A 19520-nucleotide genomic window follows, 5' to 3' on the forward strand; every position below is an offset into this window, starting at 1 on the left:
TATGAGGGTACTCTGATGAAGGCAACTGATCTGTGGGGGTTCTCTAATCTATGGGGACACTCTAATCTATGGGGTTACTCTGAGGTACCTGATCTGTGGGGGTACTCTGATCTATGGGAGTACTCTGATTTGGGCACCTCATCTATGGGGGTTCTCTGGTGGGGGCAACTGATCTGTGGGGGTACTCTGATCTATGGGATACTCTAATGAGAGCATCTGATCTATTGGGGTACTCAGATGGGAGCACCTGATCTATTGGGGTACTCAGATGGGAGCACCTGATCTATGGGGGTACTCAGATGGGAGCACCTGATCTATGGGGGTACTCAGATGGGAGCACCTGATCTATGGGGGTACTCAGATGGGGCAGCTGTTCTGTGAAGGTTTAGAGGTGAATCCCAGGATAAGCAAATATTGTCTAAATACAAGAGTCCTGTGTATTCTTCTTGAATCTCAATGTGTTTGGTTTATTTCTTCCAGATCTGCGTAGTAATCCAGTGTGAACTTTTCCCTCTGTGCAGGAGCTTCCTGTAATAAAGACCGCTCACTGCTGCTCTCTCTCTTTGCACAGGGTGACTGGTCTTGTCTCTGCCCCTCTGGTGGTTTTCTGAAGGCAGCTTGCGATGGATGGGTCCTGCCTGGTCCCGCCCACAGCTCTGCTCTCTGCACAGGCTATGTACAGAACAGTGAAGATGTCACTGCTACGTGTACAAGATAATATCTGGGTTTGCAAAGGCATATGGTGCTCCCAAAGTGGACATCCTTTGTGGCTATTAGGAATTATATATTTTAAAGTGTTTGTGCTCGGAGTTCAGCTGTAAACCTAAAAATGAAGATGCCTTTTTTAACCAATATATTGTGTTTGAAAAATGTTACTAAAAGTATTTTTTAAACAGGTATCCCAGTGAAGCTCCCAGCAGAGCACATAGTAAGGGGCCAGATCGATAAATCGCCTTTACAGAATAATACTTCATCTGTAATCAACATTCTAGTGTACTGCACAGAGGTAAGAATTGATGGGCTACTCATAGATTTACTTCAGTTATTTAAAAGTGACCTACGGGAACACAGCTAAATCCACAAATGAGATCCATACAAGGGAGCCGTCTTACCTGCCAAAGGATTTGTGCTTCTGTCCGTACACTGGTGATAGTTACACAGCTCCCACACACAGCACAACACGGTCTAGATGGGCTTTTCTCTGATACAATTAAAGTGATTATAAAGGTTTGATTATTTTTTTCATATAATAAACATGTTATACTTACCTGTTCTGGCACAGCAGCCCAGGATCCTCCTCTTCTGGGGTCCCCCGCCAGCACTCCTGGCTCCTCCTCCCTTCCAAGTGCCACCACAACAAGCTGCTTGCTATGGGGGCACTCGCACGGGTTTGATCCCGAGCTGAGCTGTGTGCGTCTATTAATACACACACTGCAGTTCAGCCTCGCCCCTGGTCCCTTGAGTGACAGCAACAGGAGCCAAAGGAGTTGGTTGCGGACAGCTGCAGCATCACAGTGATGCTGCAGCATAGAAGTGGGTAAGTATGTTTGTTTTTTTTTAGTACCCCAATACATCTCAGACTGATGCTGCATTGTGGCGGGGAGTATGGATGTTTGTTTTTTGAGAACCCCCAGATTTTCCTCTAATTGACCTCCTATTTGATGGTGCCTGGTTAGTTTCATGTGTGACACCAGACTACAGCATGACATTAGGTAAGGGGTGCATTCTTCCTACTGACCACCAATGTGAGGGACACTTTTGCAATTGACCCTGATTAAACTTGTAAGTAAAGGTTCCCGAAAACCTGAAAATTATTTTTTTTTTTATACTGTTAGAGGATTTACGATAGAAAAAGCCTGGTTTAGACCTTCCTGTAATCTCCTCACCACCCCTACTAGATGCATTGTTCTCCCAGCTTTAGAGGGAACACTACATTTAGCAATTTGCCTGGGTGCTCACAGGATTGGGCCTTCCTTTTCTAAGATTTCCCATCACATTCTCTCTCAGTGATAACCCAGCTCCCTATCTGATCTATCTACATGTCTGAATCTTATATCTAAATTAAGATTTTTTGCAGTTTGAATCAAGATTGCAATAAAGATTGAGACATGAGTTGTACTTAACATTTCCTCTATTTTTCCAGAAATTTTTGTCTAGAATGGGGTCACCATAACCGGCCTACTGCAAGATTTTTTCCAGCCAACGACTAGTGGCAGTGACTTATCCTTAATGTGCACAGACCTGGGTTTCAGCCCAACAGAGGCTGCCTATGGTCTCTACTTTGACTTGATGTAAGAGGGGACTCTGATGGGAACCCAGATGAAAGGATTACCCTGATATAAGTGGATACTCTAATGTAAGGGGGACTGTGATATAAGGGGGGATTCTGATGTAAAAGTGGACTCATTTCTTTATTAAATTTTTTTGGTTTTGGCCCACAAATATTTGTAAAATAACCAATATAGCCATCATACTGAAAGGTTCGGAGACCCCTGCTTTAGTCGAAATCTGTGGACACTGATGTAAAGGGGAGCTCTACAGACTCTGAGGTAAGGAGGAACTCTGCAAACTCTTATGTAAGGGGGGGTCTCTAGTGACCAGGGAACCTCTTACACCAGAGTTCCCCTTTACACCAAGTCAGTAACATTCCCCTTTACATCAGGGTCCAAAGAGTTCCCCTTTACATAAGGGTCCGGAGAGTTCCCCTTTACATCAGGGTCCGGAGAGTTCCCCTTTACATCAGGGTCTGCAGAGTTCCCCTTTACATCAGGGTCCAGAGAGTTCCCCTTTACATCATGGTCCAGAGAGTTCCCCTTTACATCAGGGTCCAGAGAGTTCCCCTTTACATCAGGGTCTGCAGAGTTCCCCTTTACATCAGGGTCCAGAGAGTTCCCCTTTACATCAGGGTCCAGAGAGTTCCCCTTTACATCAGGGTCCAGAGAGTTCCCCTTTACATCAGGGTCCGGAGAGTTCCCCTTTACATCAGGGTCCGGAGAGTTCCCCTTTACATCAGGGTCTGCAGAGTTCCCCTTTACATCAGGGTCCGGAGAGTTCCCCTTTACATCAGGGTCTGCAGAGTTCCCCTTTACATCAGGGTCCAGAGAGTTCCCCTTTACATCAGGGTCCAGAGAGTTCCCCTTTACATCAGGGTCCAGAGAGTTCCCCTTTACATCAGGGTCCAGAGAGTTCCCCTTTACATCAGAGTCCGGAGAGTTCCCCTTTACATCAGGGTCTGCAGAGTTCCCCTTTACATCAGAGTCCAGAGAGTTCCCCTTTACATCCGGGTCCAGAGAGTTCCCCTTTACATCAGGGTCCAGAGAGTTCCCTTTACATCAGGGTCTGGAGAGTTCCTCTTTACATCAGGGTCCAGAGAGTTCCCCTTTACATCAGGGTCCGGAGAGCTCCCCTTTACATCAGGGTCCAGAGAGTTCCCCTTTACATCAGGGTCTGCAGAGTTCCCTTTACATCGGGCTCCGTAGAGTTTCTCCTTGCACTATAAGGCAAATCCTGTAGACTCTGATGTACTGTAAAGGGGAACTCTGATGTAAAGGGGTCTCTGGGAAGGCTGGGAACTCTGATGTATGAGGGGATTCTAATGTAATGACAGGAAGGGGGCACGCTGCAGAACATGTGAGAGGGCCCCTCTGCAGTACCATAATAAAGGGCCCCAGGCTCGGATCAGGGGGATCCTTCATGGTTTTTTGCACCAGGGCCCTGAAGGTTGTAGTTACGCCTTTGGCTTGCAGGAATTTACTAGACGTCAGCTGCTCTGACCCAGAATCTTGGGTGTTTTGTTTGACACAGTGTAGGTACAACCATACACTCAAGTTGATGGGTATGCTGACAGGTCCATAATCTGGGTCTCCTAGCTGTCCGTTTTCCTCTTTCTCCTCATAAAGCCCCTTGCTTTCTCGTTCCGTGCACGTTTCTCGCACCGCATCCAAAACCCACTGATCTGCTGTGGGTGCCAATAATTTGTTAATGGCACCCCAAACAGATTGCAAACACAGTGCATTTGCCCACCCCCAGATCGCAGTACCATGTGATTTGGTGCTGTGTGTTTTTGAAAATTAGTGCGCGCTTTACTTTATGTGCAATCTAGTGCAAGTGCAGCCTATTCAAATGAATGGGCTGAAACTCGCACCGTTCTGAATGGCGTAGGAATGTGTGCGATTCAGGTGTGAACCGGCCCTAAAATTCCCAGTCGTTTTTCTTTTTTACTTTGGTATCGGTTACAAGTCCATACACAAGGGGTTTTTTTTTTAGTTTTAAAATTTATATAATTATAGACTGAGACACTGTCATGACCTCTGAACAGTTTATAGGCCGCATTTAAGCCAGCCATAGACAAATCTAAACCTGGCTGATTCAGCAGGAACCGGACGAATTTCAATCCTTCTATGATCAGACTGGTAGAACTGAAGTCGAGCTATCTATTGATTGACTTCAGTGCAACCAGACTGTGTTTTTTCTTTTTTTTTTTTTTCTTTTGTTCGATCACTATAGGCACCAGCATTGATCAATGTATTCTGACAGCGGTGAAACCTTCCGCCATCAGAATACAATAGCACAGTGGGAGGGATTCCCAAAACACAGACTGTGTTGATAGAGAAATCAAGCAATTTCCTTTCCTTCAACCCATGGTAAATGTATGGCCTGCCTTAGACCATGTATATTTAGTGTGCAACATGCAGCATGGTCCCTATTCATCAGTGGCCAATGGCACTTTAAACCCCCAAAACAATCCCAAAATCGTTGCCGATTAGTAGCACTTTAACCCCAGCTCTGACCCTGGAGAAACAAATTCCACCATCATTGGTGGTCAGTAGCACTTTAACACTTTAAGACCCCCTACCTTCACCTTCCATCTGCTGATCCTTCTTCCTACTGTGTTTACAAATATTTAGTGCTCCCTTTACTCTCCTTCAGCAACTGTGAATTGGCTGAATGTTTGTAAACACTAGCAGTATTTACACCTGTGATGACTTTGATTAGTTCACAGTGATCACAAGGTACTGAGCCACTCTGATTGGCTCTGTACATTGTGCATGTGATCTGAGCTGTTCAATGGCAGCCATTTATGGAAGCGCTGGCCACCCATGTGTGTTTTTTGAAGAGCCATTTATTCCAGCCCATTAGAAAATAGCGTCCATCTCCCCACCATTTTTTTTTTTACAATACGGCAGGGTATTGAGCCGATTAAAGTGATCTGTCACCACAGGTTAGCTTGCAAAAAATAAACAGCACTGTAATAGGACAGGCACTATACTTACCTTTGCAGTGTCCTGTATATTGAAACGCACTTCTGGGTGTTTGCCAAAATACAGACCACAGTGTTTTTGTAAACATTTACACAGGAAACGTGACCTCCACTTCCTTGAGTTGTGTCTATTGGTTGTTTGTTATATTAAGCACTTTTCCGCCGCCCTATAGTAGAAATACAGCTACAGGGCGGCAAGGCTGTGCAAAATCACGTATATATACATGATTTTGCACTTCCGGGTAGGGGGCACACGTGCATTGACAGCTGTTGATCATTGGGTCCCAGCCAGTGATTCCCTGCCGGGACCCAGCGATCGCTGAGGAACACTGACTGGGGAGAGACCTGTATCTAAACGCTAGAACCTTCACATAAACCAATTAATTTACACGTAATGGGATTTTTTCTCCAGCAAAAATATGGAGCAGTATACATTTTGGCCTAAATTTATGCCGAAATTTGATTTTTAAATTTGTTTTACTAGATATGTTTAACCGCCTCCCGCCTGCCATATAGTACAATGATGGGCGCAAGGCGGTTCTCTCGTTCAGGGAGGACGTCATATGACGTCCTCCCATTCTAACTGTGCATGCGCGGCTCCGGGAGCGCGCAGCGCGGCGATCGTTGGTGCGCTGTGTCCCTTCGGATACAGCAGATCACCGATCAATGGAAAGAGCCGTATATGTCGGCTTGGTCATGTGATCAGCTGTGTCCAATCACAGCTGATCACATGTAAATAGGGAAATGCCGGTTATCGGCATTCCTCACGAGCTTTCACGCTGACAGCTCCAGAGGAGAGCAGAGCCGGTAATCGGCATTCCTCGGAGGGGACATGTGCACTGATCATCAAGGCACTGATGATCAGTGTGCCCTGATGATCTGTGTAGCCCCAGCAGTGCCACCTGTCAGTGTCCATCACTGTGAGCTGTCAGTGCTCATCCATGCCACCTGCCAGTGCCCGTCAGTGCCACATCAATGCCACATATCAGTGCCATTCTGAGCTGCCTTTCAGTGTCACCCATCAGTGCATCAGTGCCACCTATAAGTGCTGCCAATCAGTGCCATCTATCAGTGCCAGTTAGTGCCGCTTATCAGTGTGCATCAGTGCCACCTAACAGTGCCAGTCAGTGCCACCTAACAGTGCCAGTCAGTGCCGCCTATCAGTGCCGCCTATCAGTGCCTTATATGAGTGCTGCCTTTCAGTGCCCATCAGTGATGCCTGTCAATGCCCATCAGTGCCACCTACCAGTGCCTCCCCATCAGTGCCACCTATCAGTGCCCATCACTGCAGCCTCATTAGCACACATCAGTAAAGGAGAAAAATCACTTATTTACAACATTTTATAACAAAAACTAAGAAAAACTTTTTTTTTTTAATTTTCAGTGGTTTTTGGTTTGTTTAAGAAAAAATAAAAAAACCCAGAGGTGATTAAATGCCACCAAAATAAAGCTCTGTCACAAAAAAATTATAAAAATTTCATATGGGTACAGTGTTGCATGACCGCGCAATTGACATTCAAAGTGTGACACCGCTGAAAGCTGAAAATTGGCCTGGGCAGGAAGGGGGTATAAGTGCCCTGTAGGCTAGCGGTTAATAACCAAAAGTAAAAAATATTGCTTTTTTCTCAAAATTCACGGTCTTTCTTTGTTTATAGCGCAAAAAAATAAAAAACACAGAGGAGATCAAATACCACCGAAAGAGAGCTCTATTTGTGGGAAAAAAAGGCTGTAAATTTAATTTGGGTGCAGCGTTGCATGACTGCACAATTGTCAGTTAAAGTAATGCAGCGCCGTATCGCAATAAATGGCCTGGTCAGGAAAGGGGGCAAATCATCTGCAGGGCAAGTGGGTAAAGTTCATTAAATAAAGAATAAAGGTGGAGTCCACTAAAACAAAGTTGGAGTGGAGGTCACATGTTTCCTGTCCAGAGTGGAGCTCCAGTCTGCGGCTAGGCCCCTTTAAAAAATATACACAGGAAAGATGTGACAGGAAACACGTGACCTCCACTTCCTTGCCTTGTGTCTATGAGTTGTTTGTTACATTAAAGTTCAATAAATTCAAAAAAAGTTGAAGTGGAGGACACGTGTTCTGTCGAGTGGAGCTCCACGCTGTAGACTTTGCCAGTGTTTACATTAAAGTTCATTAAAAAAAAAAAAAAAGTGGAGGTCACGTGTTTCCTGTAGAAAACAGAGTTCCGTTCTGCAGCTACCCCCCTCAGCATGTGCAGGGCTGTGCTGACATCTGATGGGTAGAGGGAGGTGATGGCTCTGCCCTGGAAGAGGACCTGTCTGCTTGTGTGTGGGCTCATCTGTCACATTACTGGCCTCCACATCCCCTCTGCAGGGAGGAGGCACTCAGTGCCCTGGTGAGTCCTTTATGTAGATAATTATGGGGACATGAAGGTGACATGAGAGGACAGGGAGTGCACCGCCTGTAAATCCTGCATGGATAGCAGGTGAAGCATGTGTTCTTCCACCCTAAACTGAGAGTTCAGAGTTTGGTAGACATTAGTGAGATCTCTACGTTGAGTACCCGGGTCTGTACACCTGCTGTGCTCATTATGAGGGGTTCCCACCATCCCTGTGCTGAGTTCCTGGGTCTGTACACCCGCTGTGCCCATTATGAGGGGTTCACACCATCCACGTGCTGAGTTCCTGGGTCTGTACACCCGCTGTGCCCATTATGAAGGGTTCCCACCATCCCTGTGCTGAGGTCCTGGGTCTGGGCACCCGCTGTGCCCATTATGAGGGGTTCCCACCATCCCTGTGCTGAGTTCCCTGGTCTGTACACCCGCTGTGCCCATTATGAGGGGTTCCCACCATCTCTGTGCTGAGTTCCCGGGTCTGTACACCTGCTGTGCCCATTATAAGGGGTTCACACCACTCCTGTGCTGAGTTCCCAGGTCTGTACACCTGCTGTGCCCATTATGAGGGGTTCCCACCATCTCTGTGCTAAGTTCCCGGGTCTGTACACCTTCTGTGCCCATTATGAGGGGTTCTCACCATCCCTGTGCTGAGTTCTCGGGTCTGTATGCCTGCTCTGCCCATTATGAGGGGTTCCCACCATCCCTGTGCTGAGTTCCCGGATCTGTACACCCGCTGTGCCCATTATGAGGGGTTCCCACCATCCCTGTGCTGAGTTCTCGGGTCTGTATGACTGCTCTGCCCATTATGAGGGGTTCCCACCATCCCTGTGCTGAGTTCCCGGGTCTGTACACCCGCTGTGCCCATTATGAGGTGTTCCCACCATCCCTGTGCTGAGTTCCCGGGTCTGTACACCTGCTGTGCCCATTATGAGGGGTTCCCACCGTCTCTGTGCTGAGTCCCGGGTCTGTACACCCTCTGTGCCCATTATGAGGGGTTCCCACCATCCCTGTGCTGAGTTCCCGGGTCTGTACACCCGCTGTGCCCATTATGAGGGGTTCCCACCATCCCTGTGCTGAGTACCCGGGTCTGTACGCCTGCTCTGCCCATTATGAGGGGTTCCCACCGTCTCTGTGCTGAGTTCCCGGGTCTGTACACCCACTGTGCCCATTAATCACATTAACGTCAACTGACCCTATTGGGAACTGGAAGTGTATAAGAAATTATAAATGGATGATTGTTCTGGAATCCCTGTTATGCCCCGGGGGTCTCATCGGGCCCTCCGACTCCATCACTGCATAGGACGTCTATAGGTCAGGTAGGTTCTATTGACGCACTGATACCCTTTTTTTTTTATTGGTAGATACCGATACTTTGCACTGCGATTTGCATCCATACAATATAAATGGGCGCAAATCGCACTGCAAAGAACCGCATGTGACTTGATCAGGAATGTGGTGCGATTCCTTGTCCAAACTGCATGCGGTTTCCCACACAGCCAGGCTTGTCATAGTTACTTTGAGCCTGAGTTCACATAGGAGGGGTGGGGGAAACCTCCCTGCACCGATCCCCGCTATCAATCAACGAAAAGCTGCTTCACAGGTCTGGGGATTTGCAATCCTTGGGGGCTACTCTTCTCCCTTTGCAGGGATAACAGTACAGGCTAGACAGCTACTGATTGGTCAGCACTGTCCATGTGACAGTGCTGACCAATCTGAAGCCACCTAGCCCATACAGTCATCCCTGCAAGGAGAGGCGAGAAAGCTGCAGGGATTGCAAATCCCCAGACCTGTGAAGCAGCTTTTCGTTGCTTGACAACGGGGATCGGTGCAGGGAGGTTTCCCGCACTGCTCCTGACAGCAGGGATCGGCAATCTGGTACAGCGGGACTGGGGGGGGGGGGGGTGAGGAGGAGGTCCAGTGGATGGCTGGAACTGTTGGAGGCTGGGGAGAGAGCCATGGGAGAGGCAGGAGAAGCCAAAGCCGCAGCCACTGATGTCAACAGTCAGATCAGGAGCTGGTGGAACCCGCCATGCAGGGAGGTTTCCCCCACCCCTCCTATGTGAACTCAAGCTCAAAGTTACTATGACAAGCTTGGCTTCATGCAGGAGCAGTGGGGAAACCGCATGTGATTTGGACAGGAATCGCATTGCATTGCATTCCTGTTCAAATTGCATACGGTTCTTTGCATTGGGATTTGCACTCAGTAATTTTGTGCCACAAAGTATTGGTGTCCGGTATTGGGAGCATTTTCACCAGTACGAGTTCTCTGTATCGGCACTGACACCTGTATCGGCACTGGTGCATCCCTATTAGGTTCTAGGGTTACATTGGGAAATATGTATCACGGTGTTGTTTCCCTTGCGGTAGATACCAGGAGATTCTGCAAACACAGGATAAAACAAAGAAGGTTAAGAAGGAAGACCGAGACCGGCAAAGCATCCTGAGGAACCCGGGGGTCGTCACCGTCAGTAGACACAGCAAGGAGGAGCTGTGCCAGCATCTGGCTCAGAATGTTGTCTACAAGGAAGGTAAACCAAACCACAAAGGATGGCGCTCTACCGGACCTGGGAGCACTCACTGACATCCATGTGCAGGCTGCTGGATTCCTTCGAAGTCTTCAGTGAAGGGCTGCCCTGTCCTCTTCCTGTTGCTGAACTTCCAGCGCTGTGGGAGGATAACCGCTTTAAAGCGGAGCTCCACCCAAAAGGGGAAGTTCCGCTTTAAGGATTAAATTTAATTTTAATTTTTCCAGAGCAGCCTGTTTTTCTTTTGAGGTTTCCTGTGGGTTTTTCTTTATATCCCGAAGAATTCTTCTGGCAGTTATTGCTGCAATCTTTCTTGGTCTACCTGACCTTAGCTTGGTATCAAGAGATCCCCGAACTTTCCCCTTCTTACTAGGTGATTTATCAGTACTGATTGGCATAGGCAAGACTTTGGACATCTTTATATGTCCTTTTCCATCTTTATAAAGTTCCATTACCTTGTTACGCAGGACTTTTGACAGTTCTTTTCTGATCCCCATGGCTCAGTATTTAGCCTAGTCAGTTCTTCCACGTAAGAGCTAACAAACTCATTGACTATTTATACACTGACACTAACTGCAATTTAAAAAGCCACAGATGTTGGACATTACCTCTAATTGGCATTTTAGCCCGTGTGTGTGTCACCTTGTGTGTTTGTACCAAGGCCAACATTCCAGGGGAGGGAAACTTTTGATCCGGGCCGTTTGTGTGATTTCTGTTATCATTATGATTTAAAAAGGAGCCAAACAACTCTGTGATAATAAATAGCTTCATATGATCATCATCCTTCAGTAAAAGGGCATTTTTTGGCATGATCAGTCATATTTTCAATATCAATGCAAAAATTTCACAATTTCTGCCAGGGTATGCAAACTTTTGAGCACAGCTGTGTGTGTGTATATATATATATTTTTTTCTTCTTCTTCTTAAATGTCTGTCTTTTTTTGTTTATATAATCAAAAACCCCAGTGGTGATCAAATGCCACCAAAAGAAAGCCCAATTTGTGTGAACAAAAATTATATAAATTTTATCTGGGTACAGTGTTGCATGATGACACAATTGCCAGTTTAAATTAGCACAGTGCTGAATAGCAAAAAAAAAAAAATGGCCCGGTCATGAAAGGGGTAAAATCTTCCGGTGCTCAAATGATTAACTAAACTTCGACTTTAGGACCGGTTCCCATGGTTCTGCACGTTTCCATGCAAAAAAAAAAAAGGTATGGCAGGTGCGACTTTTAACCCCTTCACTCCGGCCGCACACAAATGTGAGCCCTGCACGCTCTCAGCACACGTCTGGTACTCACGGAAAGGTCCTGGTCTGCTCTTTCGATCGGAACCTTTCCTAATCATGTGACCGCCGTGACGACGCGTCACGCCAGTCACATGATCCCTAAAACACGCCCCGCCTCCCGTCTTCTGAAACTCTTAAAGGGCCGGGAGGTGCCGGCGGGAAGGGGTTAAGATCGCTTCGCACCAAATCACTGTGGTACCATGTGTTTTGGTGGCAGTGAATACACCCACGTTTCCAAGATGCACGGGGGCAAATCTGTAGCCAGCAGCACGTCCCTGTGCAGTGTGGGAAAACACGCACTTCCACGTATGTTCCCACACCGTGATTGGTGTGATCCAGCAGCCCTTAATGTTCTTCTATTTAGATCTAGAATAAAGATGTAGAATGATTAGGAGAGTATTAATAAAGAGTAATTGGGGAGGTAACCCCCCCCCCCCTGCTATTTTTACAATTGGCATCTTGTGTGTTACTCTTTGAGGCACCTTTTTGAAAGTCCAGGTGTTGAGTTTTTCTCTTTTGAATATTTTAGATCTAGAATACCCTTTTTATTTTACTGACTACAGCATTATTCTGTTTTTTTAGGTCCGATCCTTGCCATTAACAAACCACAAGGACTGTCGATCACAGGTACACACCCATTGTATACAACATTAATGACAGCCTGTCCCCACTCCACATTGATGTAAACCAGAGATCGGATCATGAACCTTTAAAGCTGAACTCCGGGATTAGCAAATATGGTCTAAATACGTTCGCCCTGTGTATTCTTCCTGGAATCTTGCTGTGCTTTTGTGTATTTTTTTCACATCTGTGCAGTATTCCAGAGTGAAACTTTGGCTTCCTGTAATAAAGACCAGTCACTGCTGCTCTCTCTCCTTGTGCAGGGTGACTGGTCTCGACTCCGCCCCCTCCTGTTTTCTGCAAGCAGCCTGTAGTGGGTGGGGCTTGCTGGGTCCCTCCCACAGCTCTGCTCTCTACACGGGCTATCTACAACACACTGATGATGTCACCACTACATTTCCACAGTAATATCCCGGTTTTTAAAGGCGTTTGGTGCACACAAATGGATTTTTATTCAATGTGGCTATTGAGGAATATATTAAAATGTATTTTTTTTTTCTGCCAACTTTAAGGCTTCGTTCACGTCTGGGAGTTTTTGCAATTTCAAAGCGCCCTGCTAAAATGACAAATCGCACAACACGAATTTCAGATGCCATTCATTTTAAAGGCACCTAAAAACGCAGTGGGGTTCTGCGATGATTGTCATGCAATAAATCGTGCTGCAATTGCATCACGTAAAGCTCGTTGCCTGTCTTGGAAATTCGCTTTAACGAATTTCTCCTTACCGTGAGTACTCGCAGTTGGATGCGCAGAAATCCCCCATAAAGCTGTGCGAATCTCGCTTACCACGACTGCAGCTAAACTACACAATTCCTGCCCATCCAACTGGGTTAGCTTCTGTTGATATGTGAGTGATTGGAGCTCCGTTACCCAGGAATGATCACACGACACTCTAAGGCTGCTGTTGGAATTCACATAGAGGAAGTTTTCATTCTCCCCTTTGGTTTTATTACAAATACACACACGCCCCCCCACATGAATAAGGTCAAACCCCTCCCACCGAACAATGCAATGGGGAGTGCCTATACACAGGATGTACATTCCGATTGGAGCATAGCCTTTCTTATTATCTATCACTGGTCCTCCCCCATGAGCCTTCTGAGGTCAGCAGACTTCCTCCCCTTCCCCCCATGAGCCCTCTATGGAGAGCATATCTCCTCCCCTTCCCCCCATGAGCCCTCTATGGAGAGCATATTTCCCAGCTCCTAGCAGTATGTCCATTCCCTGTACAAGCATCCCCTAGGAACATCAGTCTGTACCTGGATGGGCCCGATACGATCTTTATTAAAACACATCCATCCGGATACAGTTCAGGTCGGTAATGGGTTGTAAGATATACATAAGCCTACACGTGGAGTTCGTACCGCTTGGCGCCTTGCGTTACGAAGTCCATGTGGTACTATGCTGCTGATATGTGGATACAGGCCCGCGGTCTACTGCCAGCGGCATTCGCATCGAATGCCGTGGTGGTATACACGCCGGTCTATAAGCGCAGATCCGTCATCTCATCCATTACCGAGCTGAGTACTGTAATACATACATTGTACATGCGCATGGCCCAATTGCAGCCTTCAGAGCTTTGATTAAGCCACATGAGAGACATATGAATAACACTCATATATGACACATTTAAAGTTCAACCAACAATACAAAATTTCCATGACATTGCCCAAAAAGGAGCTTCTTTTGGGCGACAAGCTTCGCTGTGATTGTAGCGCGAATTTCTGCTCTACATTTATGGCAGAACCGCACCACGCTTTTGGGTGCCAGTAAAATGAATGGCATCTAAAAGATCGCATCACAAAGAAAGATCACGTCACAAAGTGAAGTGCAACGTTTCGGAGCCTAGCAGGACCCCTTCATCAGGCATTTGAAGGGGTGACGAAGGGGTCCTGAACGACTCCGAAACGTTGCACTTTTCTTTGCGATGTGATCTTTTTGGAATGAAAACCTTTTTGGACCATATCGAGATCCGTGCTGTGCTGGCGAATATGTACGTTTAACACAGCAAACACTTTACTCCTGCGCTAGGAAAGGACTCAGTAGACCCAATAGGAATGTTCTGGAATTTTCTGGAATATGCACTGCTTGCTGCCCTCAACAGACCGGGGTCCGAATACACTGGATACAAATGGAGAAACAGAAAAAGGGCGCACCGACCTAGTGCATTATCGTTTAAAATAATTTATTAAAGAAACAAAAATAGGTATCATACTCACAATGGACATAATAACACAGGCATGTCAAACTGAACAAGATGTATGATCCAAACAACACGATGGAACCCTGGATGACCAACTGGCTAATGTGTTTCGAGGACACAACCTCTTCCTCAGAGCCAACCTTTGTGAGTATGATACCTATTTTTGTTTCTTTAATAAATTATTTTAAACAATAATGCACTGAATATGTACGTTTTCCTATGGTGTTTCCAGTCCCAGCTGGCAGTCAGTACAGCGCCCTCTATTGATGAGCCGTACTGCCAGGAATGTGTGCGAAGGGAATATAGTTATTGTCAGTTAAGCAGAGAGCTGTGAAAATCATGAGCGGAATCACGCTGATTCTGCCTGCGACTCAAAACTCCCAGTGTGAACGGAGCCTAAAGTGTAAGTTCAACCTTTTAAGAGACAATGAAAAGGTGAACTTACACCGTACAGCCTCCCCACCTTCCCCCTGGTCCCCTCTGTACTTACCTCTTTGTGTGATGAGCCATCAGTGCCCAGGCAGCCAGTATAGCAGTCTGGTGATTTGAAATCTCTGCTCTTCTCTGTGCATCACTTCCAGGATGGATCAGAATGGTTCTGATTGGTCAGCACCAGCACAAAGCATCCATCCTGGAAGCCCTGCAGAGAGAAGAGGGAGAATCTCTGGAACACTACACCGGCTGTGTGTGTACTGACAGCTCATCAGTACAACGGGGAACGGGAGGTAGGGTGTTTGGTCACCCTTTATTTTTTTTTTTCTGAGAAGTTGAACTAAACCTTCAAAGGATCTAAAGCCAATTGTTTGTTTTTTTTGTTTTCTTTTTCTTTTTTTAGATGGAGTGCAGAATACTGGGGAAATTCACCCTCTCTATTTGTCCTGATGACCATCTACACTTGGACAGAAAGTAATGGGAAATTTTTACAGCTGTCACCGAAACAGGAATAGTGAAGACCTCTTCCAATGGAGACACCAGGTGATTTCCTCTTACTTCCTTTGTCTCCTTGGGACAGGAAGTGAAGAGAAATCTCCCCAAAGGGACGTGTGTGATGTCAGCTGTCATCCAGCATGTAGCAATGTATTAGACTGGAGTTAGAGCAGTGTCTGTATTGGCCAATCAGATCCTTCCCTGTATGGCGGTGGTGTCATCTAGTCTCATTTCCTGTTAACAATGTTTCCTTTATCTGCAGGAACTTCAGAGGAGATCTCTCTGGTGTCTCTACTACCGGATCTACAGCAGTTGTTGGAGGTCAAACCTGAACTGCATGTTGTGAAAGCAGCACCTAAGTACATATGCGATATTATTATTTTCTGTGTATGGTAGTCACATTCTTACAGCCTCCAGCCAGAACTCCGGCTTTCCATGCAGTCTTGCACAGTTGTATACAGGGCCGGGACAAGGGGTGGGCAGGAGGGGCAGCTGCCCTGGGCACTGTGGTCATGCATAGCTAGTAAGCATGCAGATTAGTGCTCAGTTTTTTTTTTTTTAACTTTTTTTTTGGGGGGGGGGGGATTCTTGCTGACACATAATGGTTATACATCTTGGAGGGGGGGTGCAGTTTGGCATGTTTCACCTAGGCCACGGGTGTCAAACTGGTGGCCCTCCAGCTGTTGCCAAACTACAAGTCCCAGGAGGCATTGCAATATTGACAATTACAAGAATAACTCCCAAAGGCAGAGGCATGATGGGACTTGTAGTTTCTCAACAGCTGGAGGGCCGCCAGTTTGACACCCCTGCCCTAGGCTCCAGATTACCTCCTCGTCTGGACTGAAATCACTTCTTCTGATTTCACTGCACACTGTGAGCTTCTCACAACGTGCATTAGAAGCTGCAGCAATTCAAATAGAGCCTGCCTCATTTTCTGAGTGGAGGACATCCAGCATCATCTAGCACTTTTCTCCCCAGCCTGACTGTCCCTGGCCCACCCCTTCAATCTCTGGAATTCAGTTTTTATAATCATGGAGCCTCAGCATTACATGTAGGCATTACCTAGGGTGATCTGCATGCAAACACAGCCCACCTAGCAACACCCATCAAGGTATTTTGATATTTGCATAACTCCTCCCAAGAGCCTCCTTCAAAGTTTCTCATCAGTAATGTCACAAACGAACATCGACTTGACTCCACTAACCATTAGAAAATGAAACAAATGTGCCAAAGAAATAACCTTTTCAAAAGGCATTCTAGTGATGTATGGCCATCTTTATGTCCCACCCCACCAGACATGTAACCCATATGAGTGCACTTCTGTAGGATGGCTGTCATCTGTTCTCCTCAGGGTGGATAAAAATCAATGATTTTTTTTTAAAAATCAAAAAAAATCGGATTTTTTTTTTTATTTAAATCGGATTTTTTTGATTTGAATCGGATTTTTTTGAATAAAATGCTTTTTGAGGAAAATATATTACCATCCAAAGGTTATTCCATCATGAAATAAAGATTAGTTTTTAATCTATGTAGAATAAGGCTGTATATGTTTAATTTTTTTGGTAAATAAATTCCATGAATCCATTCACAATGTCATGCTCTTCCAGAGGTTTTTGTAAGATTATTGGGCAGTTTCTCTGCCTACAAGATATTATCACAGATGCTTGGTTTACTTTTGCAGTTCTCAAAACTGAATTTGACTCAGCGGAGATCACATGCCTCTTCTTCACAGCAAAAATGTTATAACATGAACAGAGTTAAGAAAAAGACCTCAATCCTAACTTCTACAAACCTATGAATACAGAATCAACCCCTTCAGTGCTAAGTTTCAAGAAGTTCAGTGAATAGAATAGAAACAATATTTTTCTGATTGTTTGGAGTGGAATAGATCTGCACAAGAAGAAAGTGAAACTAAGTGTGAGGAGGAAGGGCTGACAGTCTAAGTTTCTTAAAATATATATATTTTGTTTAGCCAAATTAGTTGACAAACATGGATGTTTGTTTAACTAGCTGCCGACCGCAGATAGTCGAATGACGGCTGCACTGCGGCCGGCCAGTTCTGGGTGGACGTCATATAACGGCCTCCCAGAACGCGCTCTCCTGCGCGCCCCAGGGGGCGCGCACCCGGCGATCTCCGTGATCGCTGTGTCCTACGGACACAGCTGATCACGTGATGTGGTAAAAGGCCAATCACAGCGGCCTTTTACCACGTGATCAGCGGTGTCCAATGACACGCTGATCAGAGGGAAATGCAAGTGTCGGTTCTCGGCTGCACTTTCCTCACGCTGTCAGATCGTGAGGAAAGTACTGCCGAGAACCGGCAGTTGTCAGAGCGGGGATCGGCACCGATCATCAGGGCACTGATGATCGGTGCCCAGCAGTGCCACCCGCAAGTTTCGCCCACCTGTGCCCAGCAGTGCGCCCACTAGCTCCGCCCACCTGTGCCCAGCAGATCACCCACCTGTGCCCAGCAGTGCACCCACCTGTGCCCAGCAGTGCACCCACCTGTGCCACTCTGCAGTGCCACCTACCTGTGCCCACCAGTGCCACCCACCTGTGCCCACCAGTGCCACCCACCTGTGCCCACCCAGCAGTGCAGCCCAGCAGTGCTGCCAGTCAGTGCCACCAGTCAGTGCCCAGGGGTTGTGCCAGTCAGTACCGCCAGTCAGTGCCCAGCAGTGATGCCAGTCAGTGCCGCCAGTCAGTACCCATCATCAGTGTCACATATCAGTGCTGCATATTAGTGCCGCCTATCCGTGACACCTCATTAGTGCTGTCTATCAGTGCCGCCTATCCGTGACACCTCATTAGTACTGCCTATCAGTGCCCTTTAGTGCTGCCTATCAGTGCCGCCTATCAGTGCTGCCTCATCAACGTACATCAGTGAAGGAGAAAAAATACCTGTTTGAAAAATTTTATAATAGAAACAAAGAAACTTTTTTGTTTTCAAATTTTTTGCACTTTTTTTATTTATAGCGCAAAAAGTAAAGTGCCCAGCGGCGATTAAATACCACCAAAGGAAAGCTCTATTTGTGAGAAAAAAATGATCAAAATTTCATATGGGTAATATGTTGCATGACCGCGCAATTGTCAATCAAAGTGCGGCAGCGCTGAAAGCTGAAAATTGGCCTGGTAAATAAGGGGGTATAAGTGCCCGGTAGGCAAGTGGTTAAGCAAATAACATATGCTGGAATGTTATTGTTTCAGTTGAATAAATCTATTTAAATTGTTATTATTAAGGTAATGATTATTTTTCTCCTTCCTAAGTACAACAGAAAAGTTGTCCAAATATGAAAGATTAACCTATTAAACTGGGGATAAAAAAACTAATATGAAAAGTTGTTATTCTAAAAATCTTCATCTACTTGCATATTAAAGTTATACCAGCAAGAATTAGTCTTTATGTAGAAAACTAGGATTTAAATCAAGCCTTACTGACTAGTGATTTAAATCGTGATTTAAATCAGTTTGATTTAAATCAAATCCACCCTGGTTCTCCTTGTCTGTCCTGTAGGGAGAGCTCCGGGCTCGTCCTCCTCTCCACCTGCCATGTGACAACCAAGCACTTTGAAGATTTTTATTCTCGGTGTCGGAAAGCAAAGAAACCATTTACAGCGTTCTGGTGAGTTTGTGTCTTCAAGTCCTGTAAGTTATACCCAAGATGTGTGAGCATTATGTACGATGCCAAAAGAATCCAAGTGAGCCCGTATAGGGCAAAGCAACAACTGAACTCGGGCATAAGTAAATATTGCCTAAATACATTCGTCATGTTTATTTTTCCTTGTATTTTGGCGCGCTTTGTGCATTTCTTCAAGATCTCTGCAGTATTCCAGTGTGAAACGTTGGCTTCCTGTAATAAAGACCTGTCACTGCTGCTCTCTCCTTGTGCAGGGTGGCTGGTCTTGTCTCCGCCTCCTCCTGTAGTTTATTGCAGGCAGCCTGTAATGGGTGGAGCCTGCTGGACCCTTCCCACAGCTCTGCTCTATGCATAGGAATTGCACAGCACAGTGATGATGTCACTGCTACTTTTACAAAGTAATATCTGACATTTAGTACACATAGTGGTTTTATATAGTCCATTGCTACTGAGGAATATATTTGAATGAAGGTTTTTGTGCCAGTCTACTCAGCGTCTTGTACTGCCGTTCTGCGAAGAAGCATAAATAACACCTACCTCTTAGATTGTAAGCTCCCAGGCAGGGGTAGAGTGACAACTCATGGGGCCCCTGGGCAATAGGGGATCATAGGGCCTTGGGCAAACTGAAAAAAGCCTATGAAAAAGGTACCAGGGGCATCTCATGGGGCCCCCTACTGACCCCGGGCCCTCGGGC

The 19520-nt window shown here is 46.2% G+C and overlaps 1 pseudogene; it reads left to right on the top strand.

Moving 5' to 3' along the window:
- Positions 1 to 7432: 7432 nt before the first annotated feature.
- LOC149434105 (mitochondrial mRNA pseudouridine synthase RPUSD3-like) overlaps positions 7433 to 19520 on the top strand; it is a 40359-nt pseudogene continuing 28271 nt past the window's right edge.

Source organism: Staurois parvus, unplaced genomic scaffold, assembly GCF_062004578.1.
Source record: "Staurois parvus isolate SC_StPar_1 unplaced genomic scaffold, SC_StPar_1.0 ptg001834c, whole genome shotgun sequence".
Classification (NCBI taxonomy): Eukaryota; Metazoa; Chordata; class Amphibia; order Anura; family Ranidae; genus Staurois; species Staurois parvus.